The 12,388-nt window shown below is 40.0% G+C and overlaps 1 protein-coding gene across 3 annotated transcripts in view; it reads left to right on the top strand.

Annotated features, from left to right (window-relative positions):
* Positions 1 to 12,388, top strand: part of CNTN5 (contactin 5) — a 1,772,202-nt gene that overhangs the window by 248,696 nt on the left and 1,511,118 nt on the right. The window lies entirely within an intron of this gene.

Here is a 12,388-nt window from a genome sequence, read left to right as displayed (position 1 = left end):
AGGGTGAAGTTCATCCCTTGTATTTAGCACGTGATTCTACTAGGTATAAATCCACCAAGAGCACCTCAAATAAGCAAAAGAGAAATACACAGTGCAAGACGGCTGTACTCCAAATTTAAAATAGAAAACTCGCGTAAAAAAACACATAAACATGAGAAATAAACATATAGGAAACAGCGGGGTAATCGAGACTCCGGTTGCTGGTGTTAAAGTGTCGGCGTCTGTATCGTACCGTCATCCGCGTTGCCTAGATTCAGACTTCCTACAGCTTCACGGGTGGTATGCACAGGCCAACACAGGATTGGTAGTTTAATTATCGATGCTCAGTTTCTCCGATCTCATCCAATCCGAAACATATGAGCACTGGTGATTACACTACCATTCACGTGGAGGCCAACGCATACCGACCAGGATGCTGTAGGAGTAAAGCCATCTTGCACTCTGTGTATCTCTCTCTTGCTTATTTGAGGTGCTCTTGGAGGACATATATCTACTAGAATCACCTGCTACATACAAGGGATGGTCTTCCCCCTTGGAAGGCATGAATGCTACCTACATTTGTGTATTCAAGAATGGTTTTTAGACAATTTTTAATGCTGTAACATATTGCACTAATCCCTGTTTTTCAGTTTTTTCCATGCCATGAGATTGTTTGACCCCTTATTCGTAATAAGTAATATAGTGTTATTTCCCTGCATTACTTCACTCTCTTCTCTCCTCCAAAAGCCCTATTCCAGTGTCTGGTTGAGAGTAACACAAGGTGGTAGGAAAAAATAGGCACTAATACCCAGGAAACAAGAGAAATAAATGAGGCCCAAGAGAGCGTGTACCCATAAAACTAATGATATTTAATGGATCATCCAAAAAATAGCTACATCACGGGGTATGCAAACCCCCACCAATGCGTTTCGAGCGTGAGCTCTTTCTCAAGGTGACTTTTGGTTGAGAGTAACGCCACGACTTACTGTAAATAATGTCACATTATGTTTGTTTGTGAGTATGTTGTTAACCTCAGGGCAAATAACAATCAGAGCAATATGGTAACATTACTGCAATACTAAAACTCCTGCCCAATTAGTCATTTCTTAGACTACTGTGTTTTGCTATGGCCCTTCTCTTGCTGTATTTCCAGTAATAACCACTTCAGCAAGCACTCACATGCCAAGGAATATAATCTATTCAAGCAGAACTACATTTCCTAGGTCCCAGTGAGCTCATTTATTTTCAGTTACAAATTCCTGATTATTTAATGTCAATTGCATTTCCTGTGCTCACTAAATTAAATACTGCAAGTAAAAATGAGTATGAGACTATACTTTGAGACATACGTTTTGTCTTTTTTTTGTTGTTTAGCAACAAATGGTTATTTTCTTGTTAATGAAATATTTTTTTTGCGTCTATCTACGTTTATGCCCAGAGATCAGGTATATTAAATGTTGATGGATCCTTTATATAGCAATCATCTGTATTGTTTGAAATTTGAATTGCAGACATTATTAAATATTGCGATGGTAATAAAAGTTTGATGCAACCCAATGTGTTTACCCAACACAGGAACTTACCAGAACTTTTTTAGACGTATATAATCTACACAACATCCTTGTATCTTTACAAGCTTGTCTATACTATGGTTTTTCGTTTCAAGCCAATAGATTTTTCCCATCAAAACTCTGTAGGTGCCAGCAAAGAAGTTTCACTTCAAAAGTTACTACAGTACTTCATTTTCATGGGATAGTTCTTGTGAATAACAGCTATGAAGACCCATAACTTTGTATTGTGTCTGTAGAATGTAATCTTATTTTAATCTCCATAGCACATTTGCCTCTTTTGAATACCCTTCTAATTTGGCAACTTCTTACTATATGTGAATGTACTGTATGTAACATGGTGAGGAGACTTCAGGAGGCTACCTGAGGTACAAAGAGATAAAGTTGATTTGCCCAAAGTTACAGACACAATACACAACATGTTGTGGTAGCCACCTGTTTAGCCATCTGTTTATTCTCCATTGGGCCAATTTGAAGCCACAATGTAATCTAGCTTCCCAATGGCCTGTGTAATGCAGAATATTTAAACTGCCATTTTGTTTCCACTGGAGGGGACTAAAACACTGGTACCTTGAATGGCAAGTATTCTGCCTGGAATCAGAGATATTATCATCTATTCTCTACTAATGTACTATATGCTCAGTTCAGGAGTGACATTACTGTAACTCCTTGTACAGATCTAGGCAACGTTATTACTCCCACTCGTGCATTACAGTGGAAAAAACACAATGCATGAGCAGGAGAAGCAGGAATTTATGTTAAAGAAAACAAGGATTAAATAGAGTCTGAACTTTTAAATCAGATAAGAAAACAGGCATAGTAGGTGGGCAATGTGGTACTTATATGACTCCAATTTCTACGTGTCTATTGAGCAGTGCAGCAAGTAGCCATCAGGGCTCTGCAAGAGACTCAGACTACCAACCAGTTTTTATGTACTATATTCCAGTGAAGACATTTACACTTTGTAGCAAAAAGGGGGGCGATAGACAACATTCTGACTAGGATAAATATGAAAGATTGCATGGTGCACGGAACAGGAGGGGACCCTTATTCCCCTCACTAGTACTAACAAACCTATGACAGTACCAGCACTCTCTGTCTCACAGCTAAAGACACTGACAAATGCACGTGTAATGAATGTGAACAGTTTTAATGACACTAGCAATAAACTGAAATCATAGCAATAATAGCCAATGTGTAAGTAAGATAATAAGTGTCACCATGGGAGAAGTCACAATGTAAGGGGTGGAGGGGAAAGAAGGAGAAGGGGAAAAAACATGAAACATAAGGAAAACCACAATATGGAGAAAAGAAAGCAAACTAGGGGGGCGACACTTTGAGGGATTACTTCTTCATCTGGTCCATTCCCCCTGGTCCCGAAGGGTCCCAGAGATACTTCCCCAGTAACACTTCTAACAATCACAGAAGCTACACTATTTAATTTATTTACAATTGTGTATATCCTGTGAAGACCAGTTGAAGAAACATCATTTGTACTTCATAGGTCCCTATTCATTCCATTTCGTAAAAACAGCTTTGTGAAAAACAAAAATGCTGCTCCCCCCAAAATTTTAATCAATATCACCTCATCCAAAAGAAATTCGCTATTCATGTTTTTTCAGGTGGAGGAGAACAATTGCATGAAAAGGACTGTGTAGACAACATGTTACCCTTTCGCTAGTGTGGTTGAAGCTTTTGTCTTCTCTATCAAAGATGCCAGAGTTGTATTTATTAGCATTACAAACCAGCACAAGCTCCCTGTGTTGTTCAAATATTTATAGATGGGATTAAGGCCAGCATATGGGGAATGTACTGTATAGCTTTCCGCCTGGACAAGTTGAGGAGGAAGAAGGCAACCACTTTTGAGTGGTAAGGCTGAAGGGTATGGCCTATTCCCTCCATGTGATGGCCTAAACCACAATATAACTACTATGAACATCTATATTCTCTTAAAAATCCCAATAAAGTTATTCCCACTTGGAATGTGACACCTGACATTTCAGTGAATATAATGTGTGGTAAAGTACTGTATATACACTGTATTGAGACCTCTTGACATTTGGATATGAAGTATTCAGGGACCTAGTAAATTTATTAGAAACCCTGTTTATATTGAGCCCTGGAGATACGGTAATATATTTTTTTGGGTATACAGTATATGAGGGAGTATTTGGGAAAAAGATGTATGCATTTGAAAATGAACTTCTCTTCTCTTACTCTGATGATACTCTATGGAATCTTGACTTTGAGCTTGATGGAATCAAATTATTGTAATAATGACTCCAAAAATATATATCTCAGTAATGTGGAATTAATAAAACATAGATGATGACTATGGAGTACATTTTAGAATTAAATATATTGTAAGTAGTGCATCCTGGCTATTAAAAGTTTAAATGTATGAAGTTTTTTCTAGTATTATGGAATTGATGTTCTCCCTAGACTGTACATATATATCTTAAATATTATGTTTTTAATTGTTTAACATGTGTAGCACAGAGGTGTATCATTTTTTCTAACATAATTTTGAATTCTGTACTTACTTAAATATAGAGCATACTGTATAAGAATTGTGAATTTGAGAATGAGATCATGGTCTCTTTATATACAGTACTTAACTAACAATTATAGTATTAAAAGATAATTAATATAGAACAACATACAGTACAGGTATAACAGGTTGGACATTGTTCCAGCTCAATGTTTATTGAATTATAGGTTTGCCCCTGTAAATAACAGTGGATTTTAGTTATACTTGGCATTATTTTATACTGTATGTATTATTCTATGTTATTATTACTAATAATTATATTAATAAATAGTACATAAATTATGCATTTATTATTCATGGCCGGCCTTAGTCTTTTGCAGGGTGCAAAGGGGCATGCTGGCAGCAGGTTTCACCCCCTGAGAAAAATGTTAAGGGAAGTGTAACAGGGACTTAACCCCTGTTTAAATAAGGCTTCAATATAAGCCTGTAGTGGTCTGAGGAATCCATTAGGGAGCTGGCTAATTGCAGCTAGACAATTAACAAGTCCACCTGGTTAATCAGGCAAGCGTAAAAGCATCCTGCTAGAAACTGACAGAGAGACTCTTGAGCACACAGCACTGTGTACTGACATCAAGACACCAAGGACCAGACCACTCTTCTAGGGTGCAGCGAACCCAGGAATCTGCCAGAGGCTGGCCCCTCAACAGACACCAATCCAGACCCAAACACAGAGACTGATATGAATGGCCACCTGCTTTGAGGTACCTCTTTAGACTTTGGGATGATAGGTGGTAAGGTGCTTATCACCACAGCCATGCAGATAGGGACTGGGGATGTGAGTTAGTCCTTAAAAAGGGATAGGTTGTTTCTTTGTATTTATATATAATGCCTTAAGACTGTATCACTTCAAATGACGGGCTGAATAAAAGCCATTGTTTAATTTCCCCAAATCTGTCTCCCTGGTCATACCTCTCCACATTCTTACAGGGACTTACCTTGAAGAGCGTCCCTTCTCCAGCAGTGTCGTGGCATCATGGCGACATGTGATGTCACATTGCCATGGCAAGGTGGCATCATTTGACGTTGGCTGCATGGCAACACAATGCTACAGGAGGTGAACCGGAGAAGGTAAGACCCCCCTCTCAAAGGAAAGAAAAACAAACCTTCCTCTCGGTGAGACGTGGTCTGGGGGCCACACACTCGCTCCACTTCTTCCTCCCTACTCTTGCCAGTGCCCGGATCAAACTTCTGCCTGACAAGAAGGGGGATCTGGAGGAGGGAGGGCCCCACACTGCCAGCTCCCCCCTTTGGTCGGGTGTAAGTTGTATCCTGGCTCCGACAGGATGAGGGAGAGGAGGGTGTGTTGGGCTACCAAAGACATGGGACCCAAGGCAGCCACCTTGTTCACCTTCTCCATCTTGCCTTTTATTTCATGTGTGGTGGAGACAACATTCTATTTTTGTATTTTTACAAGCAGTTGGGTGGAGATTCTGCTCGTACTGAATACATGGGAGACTGCGAGGAGGCCTGCTGTTTATACTGTATACATATACAGTGTATATCTGCTATACATAGATATATAATTAACTTAATTATAGATAGGGAAGAAACTGAGTTTCTGACTGAGATACTGTAGGAGGACAGAAAAATGTCCTGAATATCAGTGCATCAGAATCCTGAATGAACAATAGCAATGTATAACTACTTGAATTCTATACTAGCTTGAAGTAGGACTATAAATGCATCAGTGAGTATTGATATATGGTTACAGTAGATAAGCTCATGAGATGGGTGGTATATATAATTGAATGATAATCCCTAGATGAACAGCCCTGACTTGTTTGTCTACCTATATGGAAACACACCCTAGAGCATAGTACACCTGTCTGTGTACATATCTGTAACGTCCAACAGAAGAATGAATCTCACGATGAGATGCTTGTCCGGTTCCAGTGCGTGCTGCACGCTAGAAGCGTTATGCAGGAAATCCAGGAGGTAAAAACAGTGCTCCGCTGTGCTCCACAGCATGCAGAAAGAAAGTTGGGGCTACGATGCAAAAGTTAAATTAAAAACGCTTTATTCACTGCTTTTAGCCTGAAAAAATCCTCCTCAGTCCCACGCAGGAGGGAAAGGCACAAGCAGAGCCCCTTCTGCCCTGGCTTCCGCCACCACAACTCATAATTGTAGCGCTGCTTCCCCCCCATCCTTTCTGGGAGATTTGGCCCTTGCTATCGGTGGTGTGGTGCATTGTACCTGTTGGTTCCAGGAGATGCTGAGCTTCCATGGTGTTGTGGGGAACAGGACAGGCTTTAGGGGTGACTTCATGTTCTTGTCTCAGGTGCTACGCCTCCATCTACCATGGGCCCTAGGATTGCTAGAGACAGTTCCCATGATAGAACTGATTCACTCTCTTCCCAAGTAACTGCATCCTCAGGCCAGAGTATATTGAACAGAGGAATTTATTCGCATCCACTGCAATCAGCATATACAGCGAATAAATTGGTAGTCCTAGACTATGAATGGTCTCTGTATAGATGATCCTTTAGTCCTTCTCACAGTCCCCTAAGGGAACCAATCATGCAGTCCCACCCCGCAGGGAGGGACATAGCTTAAACTCCCAGTACTTGGCTTAGAGCTGTACACCTCTCAGGAACTTGGAGTGCACTCAAATAGAACTGGAACAGAACTAACTATAATTTAAGTATGCCTTTTCCATAGTGCAGAAGGGGAGGGTCCAAGGTCTGCACCCGGATTGGGCAGTACACAGACCCTGTCACACCTCCACTCTTGTCACTCAAGGAAGCTGCAGAGGGAGGTTGGAGGGGGGGGGGGTTAACTCCAAATTGGTTCTGGCACTTCCTGCACCTACCAGGACTAATGTGTGAGGGAGGGCAGACAGATATCCAGAACCAGCCATGGCTATATAATGAAAATAAAAATGAAACCAAAAATAAAACAAAATAGAACAAATAAACCTCTCTAATCTGTCTCTCTCGCCCCCTGCCTGCTGCCTTGTTCACTGATCTATGCCTACCCAGCAACCAGCCCAGTCCCTCACACCATTTCCCTTGCCTCACAATCACAAGTGTGAGAAAAACAACAGGCAGGAAGTGGGAGTGGCAAAATAAATGTGTGCTCGGTTTCGGATTCCGCTGAATCCACAAAATGAATATCAAGTGAATCCCTCCACGGATTCCAAAGAAGCCGTGTGGATGGAATCTGATGGCGGAGACCGAGAAATTCACAGTAAGTTAGGAGCGCTTATTGTGGACTCACAGATGCAGCATCGAATATCCGAACATTTGCCTTTGAGAATCTGGGGCAATCTCCCAGAAATGCTGCAACATTTCTGCAAACAGACTAATGGACCATCAGATTAACACCGCGGGGGTCCCTGGCAGTCTCATTCAGTTTGAATGGGACTGCTAGGGACCCCCGCTGTGTTAATCCGATGGGTCATTAGTCTGTCTGCAGAAATGTCACAGAAATGTTGCAGCATTATTGGGGTATTGCCCCAGATTTTCCCAGGCAAGTGTTCGGATACTCGTGGCTGCATCAGTACCACAAATAGCCAGCAATCTTAAATTAATTAATTAAACCTGCATGTACTATAACTGGCTAAGACATGGAAATAAGGTGACAAACTGGAAAGTAATCCTCAGCCCCCAAAAAGTAAGCGATTAGTAAGTTAATAGGGAAGACAAAGAAAGAAAGATCACTTTATTTTTCTTTTAGCTGAATTACTAACATTGTGTATGTGTTGTTTGCCTTGGTTCATTGCTCTTCTGTTCACCGAACTCCACTCTCTTTTATTAGTGTATTCAAAACCCCTAGAATTATTTTCTCTTTCAAGCTGTATTTCTAGATTTCTCCTGTTTTTACTTCATAGTGCTTCAATTTATTACACATTCTTTTTCCAGTTCATTGAAATACAAAACAGATTATATTGGTCCTACTTTACATTCACATTGCATTCAACTTGCTATGTTTGACTTTAAAAATGCTTCAGTTTATTTATCATGCTTTGCTTGAGGACACTAAGCATGCTAATATTTTATTCTATTGTTTGTTTCTTTTCTTTTCAGTACAACCACAACTTCATTTATGCCGGGCAACAAATCTTCTCTTATACAGGCTAGAAAAGGGAAACAGGGCATTCTATATTACAAAATAAGTATGCACTCTAGGACTAAGTTCATAATACAAAAGAAGTACAGCAACTGTGTTTCGCAGTAAAATACTTGCAGATGTTTGGAAATATGCATTGTGTCCCATTTACTTTATGTTTTTTACTTCTTCCGTTAATATGTTTGTCCCTCAGTACAGTAGCGCTCAACTCCAGGCCTCACCCCCAACAGGTCAGGTTCTCAGGATAAACCAGCTTCAGCACAGGTGGCTCAATCAGCGGCTCAGTCAAAGACTGAGCCACCTGTGCTGAAGCAGAAACTGATTGAGCCACCTGTGCTGAAGCAGGGATATTTTGAAAATCTGAATGGTGGGGGAGAGGGGGCTTGAGAACTGGAGTTGAGCACCCCTGCCTTAGGGCATTGCCTCTTAGAATGATAATTTCCCCTCTAAGTGTACGATGTAGGACCGTGTTAAAACCAAAGAGCAAAGAGAAAGGAAAGCCCCTAATTGTGTGTATTCAGCATTATTGGCAATGTTGAGAAATGACAGATATTAAAATGTAGCTTTTAATAAGTAAAATTAGAATTATTGGATAATAAAATCAAAAACAAACTCATACCAAGGCGTGATTAATTTTAAAAAAAATCTGGAAAAGGGCCATAGGCAATGGAGTCGTTATAAGGGTGCTAAACAATTCCTATGCTCATAACGTATGGCTATCAGCCATGGTGACAGCCCTGATAGGAGCTCACACCATACTGAGTGTTACTGTAACAAAAAAGTAGTATCCAGCAGTTGCAAGATGCTGGTGGCATAATTCAGGATGTTAGTAGTTATATGGCCTGCAAGGTATCAATATGGACGGTACGACACCGGCCGCTAACACTATATGCACAGTGTAGTAAGCGCACTGTTTACACAGGTTACTGTGTTGTTAAAGAGGATTGTTGTGCCCCGCCGGCTATATCAGAGTGAATCATAGCTGGACTTGGTAAAGGGAGGAGATGTAATATAAAAAATGCCAAGCTGCCTACTCCAGAGCGCACTCCTCATTTATGTGATAGTGACAAGAAGTTTCCCTGCCTCGCAGTGATTACTGTGTGAGCAGTAACATAATCTGCCAGACAGAAGGACTTACCTGTTATGTTAGTTTGGGTGAGAGTTGGAATGAGCGTCGTTATGCAGTACTTGAACTTCGCGGCGGTGTACTGCGATGGTCTTTGGGGCTTTAAAACTTGAACAAACCTAGTGCAAACCATTACGCAGGATTTATCACAGAAACAACTCAAATTGTTTCTTTGGGATTCATTTGGTTTGGTAAATATGGGGCTGTTTCTTCTTTTTTACTGGTCTTTCCCCAATTTTGCTGCCGAAAGACGCCCCTCTCGTACAGCATCTGGGAATAATATGAAAAGAAACACATTCATTAGCAATAAGTAGACATGTGGTTGCTCGTAAAATAATATAGGACGACTATTTTTTTCTCCAAACCTTCCCAAGATGACAGAATGAGTTAGTGATAAAAATCGCATAATTTCCCAGTACATTTCAGTTATTAAAGACTTGTGAATAACGAGTAAACAGCTACTTTACAATAAAATATGAATTTGCATGTGTACGTAAATATTAAACAATATAAAGTATTTAAAGCAGCAGTCCTGCCTAAAGTAAGACCATTTTTTTTTTTTTTTAAGTTTGGGAATCAAGGGGTCCTCCGTAGCTAAATCACAGTATTTTCAGCTATAGGTATCACCTAGTTCCCGCGATATTTACCGGTGAAGTTACCAGTATTGTGTCCTGTTTTTTTTAAAGGCTGTCCAGTAGAAAGCAGCAACCATTGTTGTTGTAGCTTCCTAATAACCCATGGGAACCTGTCAGAATTGCTGGCCATTTTGTTTACCGTGGACGGAGTTTTATAACAGTGTTTAAATATACATGTATAGCTACTAAAGAACCTGTTGCTGCAACATTTTATAGCCTCTTTAAAATACACAAGAATAATAGACACCCTGTGGGAGACCCATTGTCTCAGGTATTGATTGTCCTACAGAAACATCCAGTACATACTGTATATGGACAAAATCCTAAGGGACTTTGTGATAGCTTACCCTCCTATAGGAAAGATACAAAGCGCATATTAAGTACAGTAAATTATATGGTATTTGGGGAGGGAAACAATCCAGTTTGTCAAAAAATAAAGGTAATGCACACCAGAAATTATTCAAAGACAACAATAGGATATTAGAAAGAGGTTACCAGGAGCTTCCAGAGAGACAAGCAGCCACCTGTCACAAATGAAAACGTAGAAGATAAATCGTCTTGGCAAAGGTCCACGACAGGACCGAAACTTCAAGCTTGCACTTTAAATATATATTTTTTGCAAGTCCACTGGAGTACCGTTTTCTTTTTCATCCGTGAGTCCACAAATGTAAATGTGACAGGAATGTATCTTCCTCTACAATTATATAGTTGTACAGATCCCCATGCACTCCAAACTGTTTTTTCAATACAAAATGGTATTCATTTGATGTAATAAAAGCCCAACGTTTCAGACATAAAAGCCTTCATCAAATACCCTGAGAAAGGCTTTTATTGCCAAACGGTGCTTCTTTCTTTAAAATATATACAATTGTGTATTGAAAAAAAAAAAACAGCGTGAGTGCTTGGGGATCTGAACAACTACTATATATCATTGAAGACTAAGACACATTCCTGCCAAGTTTTAACGTTGAGTCTTTATACTGTACTGTATACAATCATTGACCATAGCTATTGCAACAACACAACAGATGTGTATGTAAACTACTTTGTGTTCAATGCCAAGTTCTACTATGAAATCAGAGGAACAGCTATCTGGGTACAGCATGTGCCCCAACCTATGCCAATCTATACCTGGGATAATGGTCGTATTAGATTGTGTTTAATAACAACATGATAAAAAATACAGAGCCTGTCACACTCTATGCACTGCTCATCTATAGTAGACCCTTAGCCCTGATTAAGCTCTGCATTGGAGTGAAATGTGCACTGCGTTATGTGGACATCATTAGTGTGACTAGATGTAATCAGGAGATGCTGCAAGTTTATGGATGACTGTCTTTGTAGGCAGTTAATCAGTGTTTCCCTTTTCATTTGTGATCAAAACTTTGTTTATGTTGCGTGTACATTTTGTAGGCATATACTGTAGGTATCCATTAGTTGTTTTTCTAAGGCTGAGCTTATAGTGCCAGCAACGGCGACAGCAACACAATGTCGCGTCAAAACAATGCATTGTCACCGGTGCTTATAGTGGACGCGACGGAGCGACAGCACTAACAAAAATCTGGTAGTCAGAATTTGAATCTCCACATGTGACTGGCTATAAGTCAATCAGAGAGCTTCTCCGTCCCTTTGCCTTCCCCCTTGCTGACGTCACTGGCCTTGTAACCAGCAAGGTCTCCAAAATATGAATGACAACTTTCAGAATGGCAACAGCAATGGGTGACATCATCAGTCGCGTCGCCGTCGCTGACTGTATAAGCACAGCCTAAGAGATACTATTCTCAAAACTGGTCTGGTAGACAGATTCTCATATTCAGAAGCAGTTTAATCCACCAGGAAAGTGAAATCAGAACATTGTTACTACCGTCACTTGAATTATTACAATGAAAACAAGGGTAATTTGCAACATTGGTGAAAGGTTAAAGCACACATCACACTTAACATAAATAAAAAGAGGTGATTACCAGCATAACTGACAAGTGTAATAGTGAAAAAAAAAAAAATATATATAAATATAATGGAATATTTCAACGACAATAAAACCATAGTGAATAGTGCAGCTCTGATGAAAAATACTTTTTCCAAACGTCTTTATAGAATAAAGGCACATAAAGCGCAAATACTCCCAGGTGTATGCAAAAGAAAAAAGGTGAAAATAGAGTGCAATGGCCAATAATAAATATCAGCAAAGGAAGGACAAATGATTTCTCTCACTCACATGGTATGATTTAAATGCAGACCGTTTGACGTTAAAAAAAAACCTCTTCCAGATTATAGCAGGATTTCCAGTGGTGTAGATACAGTATGCAGGTAATTGTAGAAATAAAAGACATTTCGGTCAAATACCAGATCCAGAGCCAGCCAGCAAGTTCTCCACTCAGAAAAATGAGAGAACAGACCATAGCACAGATAAGCATTTACTCCAAAAACAGACAGTAATAGCGGTAATACACTCACATGT

The sequence above is a fragment of the Ascaphus truei genome, chromosome 3, assembly GCF_040206685.1.
Source record: "Ascaphus truei isolate aAscTru1 chromosome 3, aAscTru1.hap1, whole genome shotgun sequence".
Classification (NCBI taxonomy): domain Eukaryota; kingdom Metazoa; phylum Chordata; class Amphibia; order Anura; family Ascaphidae; genus Ascaphus; species Ascaphus truei.
The sequence above is the reverse complement of the archived record's forward strand: the minus strand, read 5'-3'. Positions and strand labels throughout refer to the sequence as shown.